Raw genomic sequence first — 15,558 nt, 5'->3', positions numbered from 1 at the left:
TTGTTCCTCACCCTAGACTGTGTCAAAGATGCCACAGAGAAAAGGGTAATAGTTTGACCAGGATACAATTGCAATGGAGGCATGATGGGTGGGGCAAGGGATCATGTGTCTTTAGCACAATGCTGCAGGAAAAGCCTAGAACTCTGAGCTTCCATGACGATGTGCTAAAGGGGTAGAAGGAAGATGCAGAGAGAATTCATTTCAAAGAAAGCGAGGAAGATGGAAGGAAAAAGGAAGCTCTGACATGCCACCACAAGGAACGGGAAAGCTGACATACTACAGGGGAGCTGCCTTCAGGTTAGGGCAAGTGAGGTGGACTACCATCCACACAAAGCTCAGCAGACAAAGGGTGTTCCGGCATCCTGCCTCTACTAAAGCACCTACTCCAGGGGACTACAGTACACTGTCATGGAGGATCTCCTTGGCCACTCTGGGAAGAAGGAATCTGTCACCTTCTACCCTCAAGAAGACCACCAAACCCATCACATATAGATCCAATGAGAAATCCCAAAGGGTATCCAGCTCTGAAAAATATGTCTATCATTTGGGACCAGTGAGAAGAATTTTTTAAAAAAGAAGAAAAAAGGAGAAGAAGAAAGGGGGAGAGGTAAAAAGGTACTGTTTTCTAAGCCCACTGAATAATCAGCTGTCTCTCCTCTGAATCTAAAATCCAAGGGTCTCAGAACCCTTGTGAGGTGTCTGGTGTCTCCCCATCCCTGACGCACAGCAGTGGCCTTCTTACTACCTAGCCCTCCCTAAAAAATGCCCCAAGGCTGAGAATCGGCCCAGAGCCCCAATGAGCTGTTTTTGCTGCTTTCATGTTGTCAGAACATTCTGGCTGTTCAGCTGAGAGCTCCATCTCCCGGCTCCTGATACACTGAGTCATCTTCCAAAGAGGAAAAAAAGGAAACACACACACACACACACACACACACACACACACACACACACACACACACACACAACAAAGCAGCCATCACCAGGACCCAGATTGCTGTTGACAGAGGACTCTCAGCTACACAGCCCAGAATTGGTGATGAGGGCCATCAGGGTGCTCAGATTCCCCTCCCACAGGGCTCACAGCATCAGGAAGCATGCAGCCACTGTTGAGATTCAGCAAGAAGAGAAACAAACCTAGCATCAAAAGGCTCCTACCCAGGAACACTCCCTGCTTAACCTCCATTCTGCTACCCCCAGTGCCCCTTTGTTTCCTGCTTTAGAAACAAAGGGGCACTACCCCTGGGGGAACACCACCACCTTGTGGGCTTGAGGTCCAAACTACTGAAACATTCCTCTCTGTACTTGCTGTGACAACATAGAAGTACATAAATCTCCCTAAATTTGGTAGTCACCTGTTATTATCTCATTTTACATGTCATAAGTCCCCAGGCAGGAAAAGAGGGCTTCAGACAAATCTACAAGGAACAGACAATACAATGGACATGCCTACAGAATAGGCTGCTAGGGCTCTACTTCAAAAACTAAGGTCACTTAGGTTAGAAATAGAATGACTTGTCTAAAATTACCCAACTGAGATTGGGGTACAGACATGGTATGACCAATCCAATGTGTTCACCTGCCTCAATGCCTGGGGCTCGCCCTCCTATGAAGGGATTCCTACCTACCCACCTCTGGCTGTTCTTACAGGAGGAAGGCAGGAAAAAACAAAACAAACAAAATAAAAAACAACCTAGGTTTGTTTACTTCATCTACAAAAAATGTATCACCTTGACTGAATCTGGCCATGAAGGAAAAGGAGAATGTTACAAAGTAGGTATAGACCAGTTGAATGACCTAACATAGTGTTAAGAGACTTACAATATCCCTAAAATAGTCACATTGAAAGGTGTCGCCTTCTAAGATTTTGCAAACATGGAAGATTCATACAGGAAAAAGACTCTGGAAGACTGGGATTCTTGTCAGCCACAGGACTTTTCTTAAAAGGGTTATGATAAAAAAACAAACAAGTAACTGTTCTTGAAGTGTCTAACATGGCATCCAGCAACAGAAGCTCTGAATAGGAATGTCTTCCTCCCTCTTCCCCAGGCTTCTTGTTAGAGCACAAACTCTGATCGAAAACACACGGAACCACACACAACAAAATACCATGAAAGAAAGGAGATTTATAACAGTGGTTACAGGGATTTCTTCTCAGAAGGTGCTCAGGGAGGGCTCCATGGAGACAGTGGGACTGCAACAGGTAGAGAGTAGGCATGGAAAACACCAGTGTTGAAAAGGGAGAAAATAAAAGCAGAGAAATGTGAGTTGGCCAGTTTTTACCCGAGGAAGGCTTCTTGGGAAAGCTAAGGCCACTTTCAGACAGCCCTGAGTATTCGACTGAATGGGAGGAATTTCAACCTGACAATGATAGGAAACCATTTTAAATCTCTGAGCAGGAAGACAAGATGGCCGCTATCCGCAGCAGAGCCTAGAAAGGGTTGGGCGGCAGGGAGCCTCACTAGAGGACAGCAGTTAGAACTGTAGCCCTGGCAGGGGGCATGGAGGAAAGGCAGGGCCACTGACCAAACACTGCTGCCTGCTGTGTACCTCACCCCCATCCCCATGTGGAGGCTGCCAGAGACAGAGCCTATTTGAAGAACACAAAACACAGGTCTGCCACATCTCAGATGAGCTGCTGTGTCTGTCTCTACTCTCTCTAACACTAGGCTCTTCATGGAACATCTCTGAGTTTCAGGCTAACTAGGGTATGGAAGCCAAGTGCTCACACTCTAAAGATGGGGCCCGAGGCCATGGAATCCTGACCCAGAAGGTTTCCATTTAGACCCCGACCCAGTTCTTGTGACCAAGGGTGGGATCGGGCAGTTCTGCCTCCAGACCACCTTCACTGCAGCAATCATAGCTACATCCATATATATAGTGCCTGTACCCCTCTATCATAGACCCTTTTCTTACCCCCACCCACTTCTCAGAATTGGCACAGCAGGGCCAGCAAAACCAACAGCACCAGCCACCATGTGGAAGACCAGCAGAGATGTCTTCAAAATGGCAGCCTCAAAGGAAACCAGAACCCAGCCAGGGAAAGGAAAGCTAGAAACAAGGAAGGGGAACTGCCAACCCCCTCCCAATAGGCTTTCACACCTTCCCTCATACTAATACTGTCAGGTCTTCTTCAGAAAGGGTAAAAGGGAAAGGAGGACACTACCCCCACCTCCAAGCCCCAGGGACCATAGGTGACACAGGGTACTCAGAAGGACATTCTGGGGCCTATATCCCCAAATGAGACAGCAGATCATTTCTGTATTCAAATCTGGTCACTAAGTAGGCAAGGGCTAGCCCATACAGGGAGGAACCTCCCCATGTTCTCTATCAGACCCTCAGCTGTGAGCCCCGAGGAGTGGGGAAGTAGAGTTGCAAAGAAGGCTTGAGAAGGCACAGGCCACCCTGAGTTATATAACAAGCAGGGAGGTGTTTGTCCCAGGCCAGAGACCCAGGGCGCACTGCGCTCATGCTCTGGATGCGCAGTCATGGGTGGGGCCACTACACATAGTACAGGGCCCAGCAAACCCCCTCCCACAAATATGAGACCCACCACAGGGACAAGATGGGATGCCAGAACTCTGATTTTCCTGCTTCCCTCCCCCAATACAAGACGGTTGATGCTGGCCCAGTTTTATTCTTTATCTCTTAGTTCCCTAGACTGACAAATCATTCTAATGGGAGTCCTTCAAACCTTTACCCACTCATTTTTCAGAAAACCTTACAACAACTAGTTTCCAAGCAATGTCCTGAGGTTAGTCCCCATGCTCACCTTTCCAAGCAGCTTCCAAAAGGCAGGTTCTTCCAAAGTGGACTCAGCTCAGAGCTGCTCTAAGGACCTCTGGATGATCAGAGCATCAGTGTAGATCCCTTCACTTGGGGGCAGCCCACTCAGTAGGAAGCCCACGGTGGTCGCGACAGCAGCAGCAGCAGTTCTGCCCTACCTTGCCCGATGGTTTCCAGGGGAGCCAAGAATTATTTTTGCCGCAACACTGAGGTGTGGCAGATCGGAAAATTCCCTTTTCTGATACCAAAGCAAAGGACAAATATTTTCTTCCAATTTGGTCAATCCTCTTCAAACCAGTCTCCCCAATCTCCTCCCTCAAAAAAAAAAAAAGTTTGGGGCGCTCTAAGCTCTTCTTCCTTATAGTGAGTGAAATTTTAAAAAGGTAAAGGAAGAAGCTGCGACTGGGCAGTCTGAAGCAGGCAGACACACGCACCTACGCACACCCCTAAAAGAGATTTTAGAAGCTGCTGGGCTTCTCCCCCTCCCCTTTAAGCAAGTGAAATGCAAATTCAGATTTGATACTCTGTCCTCAGCCAACCAAAAAGAGCTTTTCACCTGCCATTGGCCCTCCCACCAATGAGAGGAAGTATCTGAAGTAAGAGCCCTCCCCTGGCCAATAGAAGGCCAGCTCAGTCACTTAGTTAATGATGCAGCAGTACAGGGAAGGCCATCACATGTGAACTGGAAGGGAGCCAACATGGAGACACAGAGAACGCAAGGTAAACAACTTTCCAACGCCAAAAGGATGACATTTAATCTCTAAATGCTAGCTTCCCACCTAGGCTCATCCTTAACCCTTCTGCTGGCCTGACAGATCCCAGGAGCCTCACTACCTGTCCCCACAGAGCTCCTGACAAGATGCAACAGTGACTGCGTCACCATTCTCCACTTTTCTCAACTACGCAGTCACATCCTACCAGCTTCACCCACTTCTCCCAGCCCACACCCTACCCTATGCTTATGCTCTTTACCACCCCAGATGCCCAGGACTAGACATTTTAAAAGGGAATGCCTGGAAAAACAGTTTCTCCTGACTGCTTCTTGTCACTTCTCACTCTCCTCCTTCCCCATGAGATCTGCACAGATGGACGCTGACACCCAAACAACCTGGAAAACCAGCCTGTCTGTTCACCAGAAGAAAACAGGGTAAAGGTGGGAGGTTAAGTGAGGAGCCAGGGATGGTTCACTCCTCCCCCCACCCTGTCAGGCTTAAGTAGCTGACACGAAGGGAGAAGAAATTAAAGTGGAAAACACAACAACAACAACAACAACCTCCAAGGGAAGGAAAAACAGCAAAAATCAAGAGAGGTGAGAAGAGGCAGAGCACCCACATACCCGAGACATTGCCCTTATCACACAAAATACGTACGTGGGGGAGAAGTAGGTTACGCCATCAAGTCCTTAAGCCTCACTGGACCACCAGTCGTCTCCTGCGCAGACCCAAATCTCTATCCAGATACAAGGTGTCGCAGTCCTGAATGTTCCAGAATCCACTCTGATTAAGTCTTCCCCTGCCACCCCACTCCTGTACCCACTCCTGCCCCCCCATCTCACCTCCTCCCATGGGAACCGCCCATGGCACCTTGCGTGACATCTTAGCCTAGGCTACCCAGAGGCCTCTGGCCCCCAACAGATTTCTGAACGCTTGGCAGAACCTGGTGCCCAGTGTTGCTATGACTTGTTTCTTGCTTTCTCTCTTTGCTGCAGCACGGCTGCTGCTAACAGACCTATCGACAGCTTGTGTGTTCATGCTGGCTCCCCCTCTCTCTCCCTTTCTCCCCTCTCCTCCTCTCTCTCCTCTCTCCTCTCTCCTCCTCTCTCTCCTCTCTCCTCCCTCTCTCTCTCTCTCTCTCTCTCTCTCTCTCTCTCTCTCTCTCTCTCTCTCTCTCTCTCTCTCTCTCTGCTCTGAGCTCTGTGACGCAGATCTAAATTCTCCAGTCTGCTCCTTGTGTTGCAGAAGCAGAACTGCAGCTTTTCCCCTGGCGAGGCAGAGGGCAGTGCCAAGGCTGGTCAAACAAGAGAGAGAAAAAAAAAAGTTGGACCTACATTCTGTTTTCTTGGCCACACTTTTCAGCCTTTTTTCCTTTTTCATACCTAACAGCTCTGGAACACACAGGTCTCTGTCCCTGCAGCCTCTCCTCTTCCTTTGGAGTTTCATGGCAGTAAGACTAACTTTAACTCTTTGAGTGGCAGCCCCCAGGGCCCAGCCAGGCCTGTCCTGTACTAAATATTGCATCATCTTTTCTTGAGCCATATGGGCTTCTCATAGCCATAGGCTAAAATAGACCTCACCATAAGACCTATCCCATTAACTCTTTCTGCCACAGACAAATCCAAAATTACAGCTACGGCTGTTTTCTGGAATTATTTTTGCCTTTTTCTTCTTTCCTTCCATTTTTTTTTAAATCTTTTTGTTTTATTTTTAGCTACGAAATCAGGACTTTTATATCCTGAATTTCCTAAGGATAAAAAGCATAATTAAAACATTGTCTGCCTAACCCACAAATGAGATCCTTCTATCAGGCCAGGTATTTGAAAAACAAACCAAATAGCAGCCTGAAGAAATCCAGTGTAATGTAGCTCTCTATTCATTCAGTGGCAAAATTTTAGGATCTAGATAGGTTTGTTCAATTACTTCCCAAAAGGCACATAGGCCACACAGTCTGCAATTCATTGCTGAGTCATTTGTTCCCAAGAGCCTTCCGACAACATAAATGACAACAAACAAGAGAGACGTCCAAGCCTGGACCTGAGGTAGCCAATAACTGGTTCTTCTCTCAGGACTGGTAACCAACCAAGATGAACATACACCAGCCCAAACCTCAATTCTTGAACAATAGTTTAGTGTACCCACATACCCAGAAACTCTTATGAGGAAGGTGTTCCACTAATGCTTCAGAGGCAGGTGGAAGTTACCTTAGGATAGCGACAGCTCTCAACCGCACCAAAGCACAGACCTTCTAACATGCCCTTCTCTGAGAATGCTTCCAATAACAGCTCAGACACCAACCCAGTGAACCCTACATAACCAGACACATTCAACACGGCTTGTGTTCAAACCATCATATATATGTAAGTGTTTCTCATACCAGCCTCTAACCAGATGTTTCAGATGTGTTCAGGTTCTGGGGGCGGTAAGCTGATTCATAAAGTGCATCACATCAGGATCTTGTACTTTTAGTAAGAAGAACAGGAACAAGAGGCCAGGAAACCACCTCTTCTACACCCACTATTCTGTATAGCCTTTACACAACCATTAGAGCCAACATTTTAGTCAGCAGAGAGAAGGATCTCTTGGAAGACAACCTGGTATTCCCTCGTTTTAAAAGAAGCCTGGGGTATCTGTGCCAGGCTCCCAACAGAGGGGAAAGTGCTTCAAATTTACACCTTCTGGGAGGCAGGGTAGAGTATGCCAATAAAGAAGTTACCTACTGGTCTGATGACCAAGGCATATGGCTCTGATGTCACTTAAAGCAAATTCCCCAGAATGGTTCTCTGCTTACCAAAGTTCCCATTTGACAGTTTCCTTCTCCATGGGGAAAAACATGTATACACACACACACACAAACACACACACCACACACACGCCTAAGTTCATGTCAGGACATTCCTGATTTATCCATGAGCCCAGGATCAAATAAACAAAGAGCTCTGCCAGAGAGCCTTCTCTTTCAGGAGAAGGAACCAGAGGGAAGCAGGCTCAGTACAGAGTTAGCCCATAATCTCACGAACTTGGTGAAATGATGTGGTTTCTCAGTCCCATGGCAACAGGAATGTCATGGGTGAGTGGAAGTGAGAAGAGGTAAACCATGAGAAATAGTCAAGAGATGCACAGGACAAGAGTAGGGACATACAAGGCCACAGAACTTGAGGAGTGAGGCCACTGTGGTCTACAACCACAGCAAGACTGTGCTAAGCCTTCACAGGGAAATGCCCATGACAGCAGGGACGGCTCGCAAAGTATGACACCATGTAGGAAGATTTGTTTCCATTTTCTTCCTAAAAGTCCATTTACCCTCCTCAGAATTTTACTAAGATTAAAGCAGTTATCTTAGGTGCCTCTGATTAATTCTAGGTCTCTTCCATTAACCTGATTCTATGGAGCACTGAGAACAGAAAAAACCCAAAAGGGATGACCAGGAAGCAGAGATGAATTCAGTTTCAAAAACATGGGTGGATGTTTACTTAGTGAAACATACAAGGAAGCAGTTTTACAGGATGCTACGGTTAGTATTTGATTTCTTTCGGGCAGCAAGGATAACTCCTGAGCAGGGACTCTGCCATCTATACTCAGAGGCCTGGGAACCTGAAAAGGCAGGGTGTCAGCTCCTGCCCAACAACTCCAGGTTTCTCAGCTTCTCAATTCCTACAGGCCTTGGGGACTAAACAAATTCTCCAGACACAGTTAGCTCTCCTTGGCCTCCAAAGGATATGGGTCAAAATTTCAAAATGCCAAAAACAATGTTTCTTTTTCTTTAAAGGGATGGAGCTAAACTTTGACCCATCCTTGTCCAGGGTATGAATTGCATGCACTCTGTACTGGTCACAAACTTCATTAGCCACATCAGTGGGCAAAAGTAGGATTCCTGCTGGCCTGCTGCCTTTCTTTTCTCCCATCAAGTCCAGCTCTGGAAGACTGGATCCTTAGGGGAAGCAGGGGAGCTGTGCAAGAAGCTAACACTCTTGGAACATTTGGGGCCCGAGTGTGTATCCTAGATATACTAAACATAAATCTAGTCTCCCATGGAAGTGGCCAGCTAGATGCACATGTGGTATACTAGATGTGGAAGGCATTTCTGCTAAGAACCTGGGAGTAGACAAAGCTGGGGCTTGGTGACCTCAGGAGGTAAAGCATTCATGAAGTACCTAGTAAGTGCTAAGCTAATATACAGTACAGAAGTATAGGAAATGGGCCAACACCTCAGACAGATTTGCCAGCTTAGTATCCTCTAAGCATTCTCAAATGTGCATTATGGATACTAAAAAACAAATCTACTCTTTAGAAGCTTGAATTTGCTTTTCCAATGAATTAATAGTAAACATACTGATTAATCCCCAGGCTAGCCCATACTTCCCTTTTTGAAGTAACCAACTATGATGTCTCCCAGCCAGTAATAAAACAATAAAGTAGAAAAGAACAGTAATAAAGAAGAAAAGCAGTCTTCTGGGAAATAATGTCCCAAGAAGGAATATGCCAGTCCTTGTAGGCTGTCCCTCCAGCTCTGTGCTCAAGGCTATCTGAGAATGGAGATCACAGAATCCAGACTATCTAATTTTTCAGAACAAAAGCTTTATGTTAAGCTCCAAGATTTTAAACACTGCCAAAAAAAAAAAAAAAAAACAAACAAACAAAAAAACCTTGTAAAGTCCACATACACCTACAAAACTTCCAGGGTGTTCATGGGTCCAATAATGAATGTGTAATGCCAGGGAGAACAAGTACTGCCAGAGAGGGATGCAACAAGAATAAGCTCCAAAAGAAAACCAACACACATATGTTGCCATTTGAAGAAAACAAAGGTAATCAAAGCTTTCAGATCCATCCCTGATGGATGCAGGTGGAATGCTGTATTAAAAGTATTTGTTAAGTAGACATGATTACCATTAAAGTAACGGTATTTGTAGCCCACCTTGACCAACTGGCAGTGCAGAGAGATCATGTTAGTACACTGGCTTTCTTTCCCACTGAGGGCTACTCCCCTGGATGTCCGTGGAAGGTCTGATCAGGGCTTTAGAGACAAGATTGGAAGAGATTATCATAATCTAACACCATCCAAGGCATAGGGCCCTCCACAGAAAACAGTGCAACCAAGTTGCTGTTTTGCCTCTTTGTGGTAACTCTGACCATTCTTTAGAGAACTTGGACAACTGTAGCACAGCAAAGAACAAACCTCATGTAGGTAAATATGAGCCTGTGGGTCTCTGGAGCCCCACAGAACAAGCTTGCTCTCCCCAAGTCTTTTGAGAGTGTATGGTAGGTAGCTTTTACAACCTAAAGATTTAAGGCTCAGCAAGAAGGTTGAGGGAACAAAAGGGAAATGAAAAACAAAGAGGGAAAAAGCTAGAGAGAAAAATTCAACTGATCAAAATTTATAAGCAAAAGGAGAGTTAAAGACACATAGTAACATTCATGAGAAAAGAGGTATAGCTGAGCGAAGCAGCATGGGAAATGAAAGGCCTGGTGCTCTTACTGAAAGGAGAAATAGGTCTGAGGCCAGCCACCAGGCTGCACCAGTAATCCAAGATCCATAGGTTAAAACGTGGAAACGGGAGAAAAAACTGCCTATGACTCACGTTCCTAAGTGCAGAACATTCTTCTGCTCACTGGGGGTGGAAAGGGGAGTTTTGTTTTTTTTCTTAAGGATCTGTTGGAAGACCACATATTCTAGATGTGACCTGCCTTCCATCCTCAGGTGCTACGCTACATGGATATTCTCCACATTGCTTTTGTTTTTACTTTTTACTGAGGTCACAATAATAGAAGTTTCTCATTTTAATATCCAATTTATCAGGCTGTTCCTTTATAGTGAGGGCTTCCTGTGCCATCTTTAAGAACTGTATGCCTATCCCAAGGTCATGAAGATACTATTAGCTTATACATGAAGCTTTAATATTCAGTGGTCTTGCTGAAATTTATTTTTTATATGGTCCAGATTCATTTCTTTCCTCAATCTTATCACACTGAACTAGCAGTGTTTACTAAAACAACTATCTATTCCCTACTCTCAGTAGTACATAAATCTCTTTGTCATAAATCAGGGGTCTCAACACGTGTGTGTCTACTTCTGGGCTTCCTACTCTTTCTTTTAGTCAAAAATAAAATAGAACCAGCATGATAGTGTAAACCTGTAATCCAGAGGGATCATAAGTTTAAGGCCTACCTATGCTACACAGCACTATGCTCAAAAAGGGAGGGGGCTCTGAATATTGACCAATGATAGAGTGCTTGCCTAGCATATGTAAAGCCCTAGGTTCAACCCCCAGCACTTCAAAGAGAGAAGGAAGTGGGGGAGAGGAAGGGGAGACATACTGCAGTAGAGGTCATTATAAAGCTTAAGCAAGCACAGACTGAAGAGTCAGTCCTATGAATTAAGCTTCACATGAACAGACATAATCTGAAAAGGAAAATAGGAAGAGCAGGTACAAACTATGAAAAGCACCATAAGGTAAAGAGGGAAGCAAGAAGAAAGGAAGAGGAAGAAAATGAGTCTTACTTAATGTGGGCAAAAACAGAAGGATTTAGAGTGCAGATTTAGAATTCTAGAGATAACTTGCACCCAAATCCCAATTAATTTATACTACTTAGCTGTGCAACCTAAGGCAAGTAACCTTGGTCTTTCTAAGTCTTGGTTTCCTAATCAGAAAAATGGATATCTATTCCATAGAACTGGAAAGCCTACGACTATAAGTATTCAAAAACTGCTTCTAATTACTAATAGTGATACCATGAAGACTGCTAGCCTATTGAAGCAATCCCGAATTTATACAAACATTTATTAAATACATAGTATTAAGTACAAAGACTGGTTAAAAATTCCTGACTCTCAAACGAAACAGATTTAAATCTGAATTCTTGTGCAGTGTCTTTACTAGTTATATAAACTTCAACAACTCAATTAACTTTCATGTACTTCCTGCTTCAATTTCATCTGTAGATCACTGGTTTTTCTTGGAGACAATACAAAATCACTCAGCTCAAAGCCCAACCCAAAGAAAGCAGTTCAACTGATCCTAGCTAACACTGTGGCAAGGAAAATAACAATGAAGATGATGATTTTATACATCTTACAACAAAAGCTACTCACTAGTTCTGCAATTCCTAGCATTCTCAAGTCTTCCATCCAAGTACTGACCAGGCACAAAACACCTTGTTTCTTATTTATGAGAATAGCTAGACAGGAGCAAGTGTGTTCGGGTCCAAAACAGGTGAGATTTGAAGACAAAAGGGCAAAAGAAGAGTGATGAATATGCAGAGTAGACATGCCAGGTTCTGAATTCACAACACAAATGAACTCAGCACACCCAGAGCCCCTTGTAGAATATGGAAAGGGCTATATCACAAGGAGGCATGTTTGGGGTAAGATCAGAACCAGGATAGCAGACACTGTGACCAATGTGCTCTGCTTTTAAGCAGGTACTTTCTTTTGGACAGATTGAATCATTCTGTCTCTTATACCAGAAATCTAGGCTCCAAAGTGTCCTGCCTAGGCTGCTTCACAGCACTTCATGTGAAAGTGAAAGAAGCCAAAGTATCTATGAAACCTAGGCCACTGATCATTAAACCTAAACTCCTGCCCTGCTCACTCCTTGGATGTAAGCAAAACCCTTTTTGGCAAGGTGACATGTACCTGCTGTCTTGATAATACCTGGGGGCCACTGACCTGCCCCTTGTCCAGGGACAAGGGCACAAAGTCTTGAGACTCCCTGTGGGTCTCTTGGCTGGCTGCTCTTAAAATCCTGGTTCTGTCAATGAATGGAAATAATCTGCAGATATTGAGCATGGCTGGGCCATGTGAACCAAAACTAGAGATCTGTAATCCTTTCCTCAACTGCGGACTACAGCCTGTGCCACAGAACAGACCAGGCTGCAGATATGAGGGTCTTGGACCTTAGGAGTACAGGTTGATGTTTCTAGGGCATGTAGAACCTGGACAAGTGAATACTCTCCAAACTATGCTGACTGATGTGACCATACAAGCTTAGTGACATGTAATTTTAAAATGGAGTCTCTTTCTTATTAAAGAACAAATCCTGCTTTGTTTCATTGGGTCAGATCTAGATATCAAGACTCATTAACACACAGGGCCCTAACTTTAGTTTTCATTTCCATACTGCTTTAGCCTTAATCCAGGGCAGCATGTCCAGACCCACAGCCTAAGACAGAGGAGGAGAGAACAAAGTTATCACATATGGTCAGGTCACAGGACCTGGCTTTCAATGACCAAGTGTTAGCTTGAAGAGCTAGATCAGAGATAAGAATTCCAGGGCCAAAGCCATCATCTAAAATATGATAGCACAATCATTTAGGACAGTACCCAGGATATATTTACATAATGATAATCATAATGTAAAATCTTATCAAAAGTACAGTTCCACAAAATGTGTGACAGTGTGAAGTATCTTCTAAAGTTTGGAGGGAGAGAGTTGTTGACCAGAGTAAGGAAATATCATGAATACACGCAGATGGAAAATAGAGTAATATTCTTCCAGGGAGTTCCACTCTCTAATGCCCTCTGGGATGTTATTCTCAAGCTAGGCTCTAGTATAACCCTATAAGGCCAATGTTCTCACCCCAAAGACAAGGCAGCAATGCCCAATGTACTTTGAAGACAAATCAGCTCACTTTAAACTTTCCAAACACCTTGCAAGGAGTATTCACCAACCTCCCTCGGAAAACTTCAACTCCTTTGGAGGCCAGGGTGAGCATTTAGAAATCAAGCAGGATCTACAGAATGACTACTCATTTATCCCAGTGAAATGCACAGTTAGCATAAGTACTGTGAGGAACTCTACCATGGCCAACAAGACCCCCAACAGCAGAGGCAGATGATAAGGGAAACCAAGTATAGACAGCTCTTTGGGCTCACCTGACCCCAGAATAAGATGGTTCAAGTTCTTTTGCATCTTCAGGTAAGCACCTGGACTCTACTGACTTGCACATTTCTGGGGCAGCAGAGCTAGAGAGGAAGCTGAGGACACGATCAAGAAGTTTCCATGGGTCTGACATGACATAAGCACCTCTGGAGCTTCTATGAGCCCAAAGTCATGAGGCAGGGGCTGGAAAAAAAGAAAGCAGAAGGTATTGAGATGCTAAGCCTGGGATTCACCAGCCTTCTTACCTAGAGAAGCCTTTACCTAAGAGCCACTGGATCCTCTTGCTCATAAAATCTTCCTAATCAAAACCATCACAATGACCCATAGCCACAAAACAGTAATCACAGTGAGATCCCCAAAAGCACCAACTACCATTCCTGCACTTAAGCACATTGATCTCCCATTCCCTTCCAAATGGCCTAGAGTGGCCTTTCAGTCAGAGCCTTCAGAATCCTAGGGTTTGGAGCTAAAGCTATAACTTCATAGTATAGTACTTGCCTAGCAAAATTGAGGCCCTTGGTTTAATGCACAAGACAAAAAAAAAAAAAAAAAAAAAAAAAAGGAAGGAAGGAAAGATGGAGAGAGAGAGAAAGGAAGAAAGAAAGAAAGAAAAGGAAAAAGAAGAATTCAGGGGTTTCAAAGGAATCCTCAATATCATCTGCCTTTACCTGGTACCTAGACAAGAAGAATTGGATTTGTATCCAACGTGGGAGATCTTAAGTAGATTACTAGTCTCGTGGCCTAACAAGCTCAGCACATCCTTCCCAGTGTTGTGATGCATCTATATAAGTAAAGAACTTAGTGTATTTGCTAAATATGTTTACCCAAATTGTTATTGTTGCTATAGCAAAACTGTAAGGTAGTCATTTGTTCATATGTGAACACTGTGAAATCTACAAAAGGAATGGCCACCTAACTCCCCAGTCATGGCTTTCACAGCTGCAAAAGTAGTGCCCTTCAAAATACACAGTAGCCGGGCGGTGGTGGCGCACGCCTTTAATCCCAGCACTCGGGAGGCAGAGCCAGGCGGATCTCTGTGAGTTTGAGGCCAGCCTGGGCTACCAAGTGAGTTACAGGAGAGGCGCAAAGCTACACAGAGAAACCCTGTCTCGAAAAACCAAAAAAAAAAACCAAAAAAAAAAAGAATCAAAATACACAGTAATGTGTTAGAACTCCCCTCATCTTCTCAGGCTTTCAAGAATTCTTGGCTAATCAGTACCCTCCCTTGAACTTCTAGTTTGACTTTTTCCCTCCGAACTGAGACTAAGAATAGGACAGACTTCTGAAATGGTCCAGGCACCTAAAGTCTCACAGATTCTGATCTTCAGAAGAGCTACTCTGTGGCTGCCTTGACTCTCCATTCTGACTCTATAACCCCATCTTTGCCCCCACTCCATCTCCTACTTAGTGGTATAGTATTTGACTAGCATACACAAAGTCCTAGGTTCAATCCTTAGGACCTCAAAAAAAAAAAAAAAAAAGGAAAGGAAAAGAAAAAAGAGAAAGCCATTATTGAAGTCTTCCTATATGTAGTGCACTCTGAGGTTACAAGCCTGCCATCTTCTCTAAATGCCAACAACACATGAAATCCAGAATTTGATAGTATACCATGTGTCCCATGGGGCTCAGCTGTTGCCTCCAGTGAGTGGGCTTTGCAAAGACAGGGTCCAGAAAAGCTTCAAAATTCTCAATCTTCCCAAAGCTAATTACTACAGGTCCTATCAGCACTTGCTACATGAGACCTCCCTGTCAAAAGGTCAACTCCTACATTCTACAACCCACTGGGAATAGCTCAAGAGCCATAGTTCCTTCCAGGCCATACTGGTCCTCTGAGGTTTCTGCTATTGTCCCCTTCCTTTGATCTGAACCTTTTTCTCTTCCAACTCTTGCTTCTAGAAAGGGTCACCAAGCAGTAGCAGAGGGACTAACCTATAATGCCACAAGCCCCAGCACTCAGCTCACCCTCTAGCAGATTCTGCTAAAATCAGCTTTTTTCCCCTAAGAATAGCACAAGCCTAACTCATCTCTGGGAGGTATCTTATTTGACTTCCTTTTCCTTTGCACCAGTTTGAGGCACAGGCACAAAAATCAGATGTCCTGTCACACTGATGAAAGACCAGGGTCAAACCAACCCTCACCCAGCAAATCGAACCCTAGAGATCCCAGTATCTCCCTGTGGC

The 15,558-nt window shown here is 44.6% G+C and overlaps 1 long non-coding RNA gene across 10 annotated transcripts in view; it reads right to left on the bottom strand.

The window, feature by feature from the left end:
• The window catches only part of LOC128110194 (uncharacterized), a 60,662-nt gene that overhangs the window by 14,847 nt on the left and 30,257 nt on the right, over nucleotides 1-15,558 (bottom strand). For 4 of the 10 annotated variants that reach the window (XR_008218142.1, XR_008218144.1, XR_008218145.1 and 1 more), the window contains 3 exons: nucleotides 13,372-13,561; nucleotides 5,154-5,258; nucleotides 3,770-4,021 (listed from right to left, as the gene is read on the bottom strand). The exons of 3 other annotated variants lie outside the window; for them this stretch is intronic. This is a non-coding gene — a long non-coding RNA (uncharacterized LOC128110194). Of the gene's footprint in view, nucleotides 1-3,769; nucleotides 4,022-5,153; nucleotides 5,259-5,338; nucleotides 5,592-13,371; nucleotides 13,562-15,558 lie in introns of those variants that run through there. 3 more of the 10 variants (XR_008218148.1, XR_008218146.1, XR_008218147.1) reach the window with 3 other exon arrangements.

The sequence above is a fragment of the Peromyscus californicus genome, unplaced genomic scaffold (genome assembly GCF_007827085.1).
Source record: "Peromyscus californicus insignis strain IS unplaced genomic scaffold, ASM782708v3 Scaffold_14__1_contigs__length_90479793_seg_2, whole genome shotgun sequence".
Classification (NCBI taxonomy): Eukaryota; Metazoa; Chordata; class Mammalia; order Rodentia; family Cricetidae; genus Peromyscus; species Peromyscus californicus.
The sequence above is the reverse complement of the archived record's forward strand: the minus strand, read 5'-3'. Positions and strand labels throughout refer to the sequence as shown.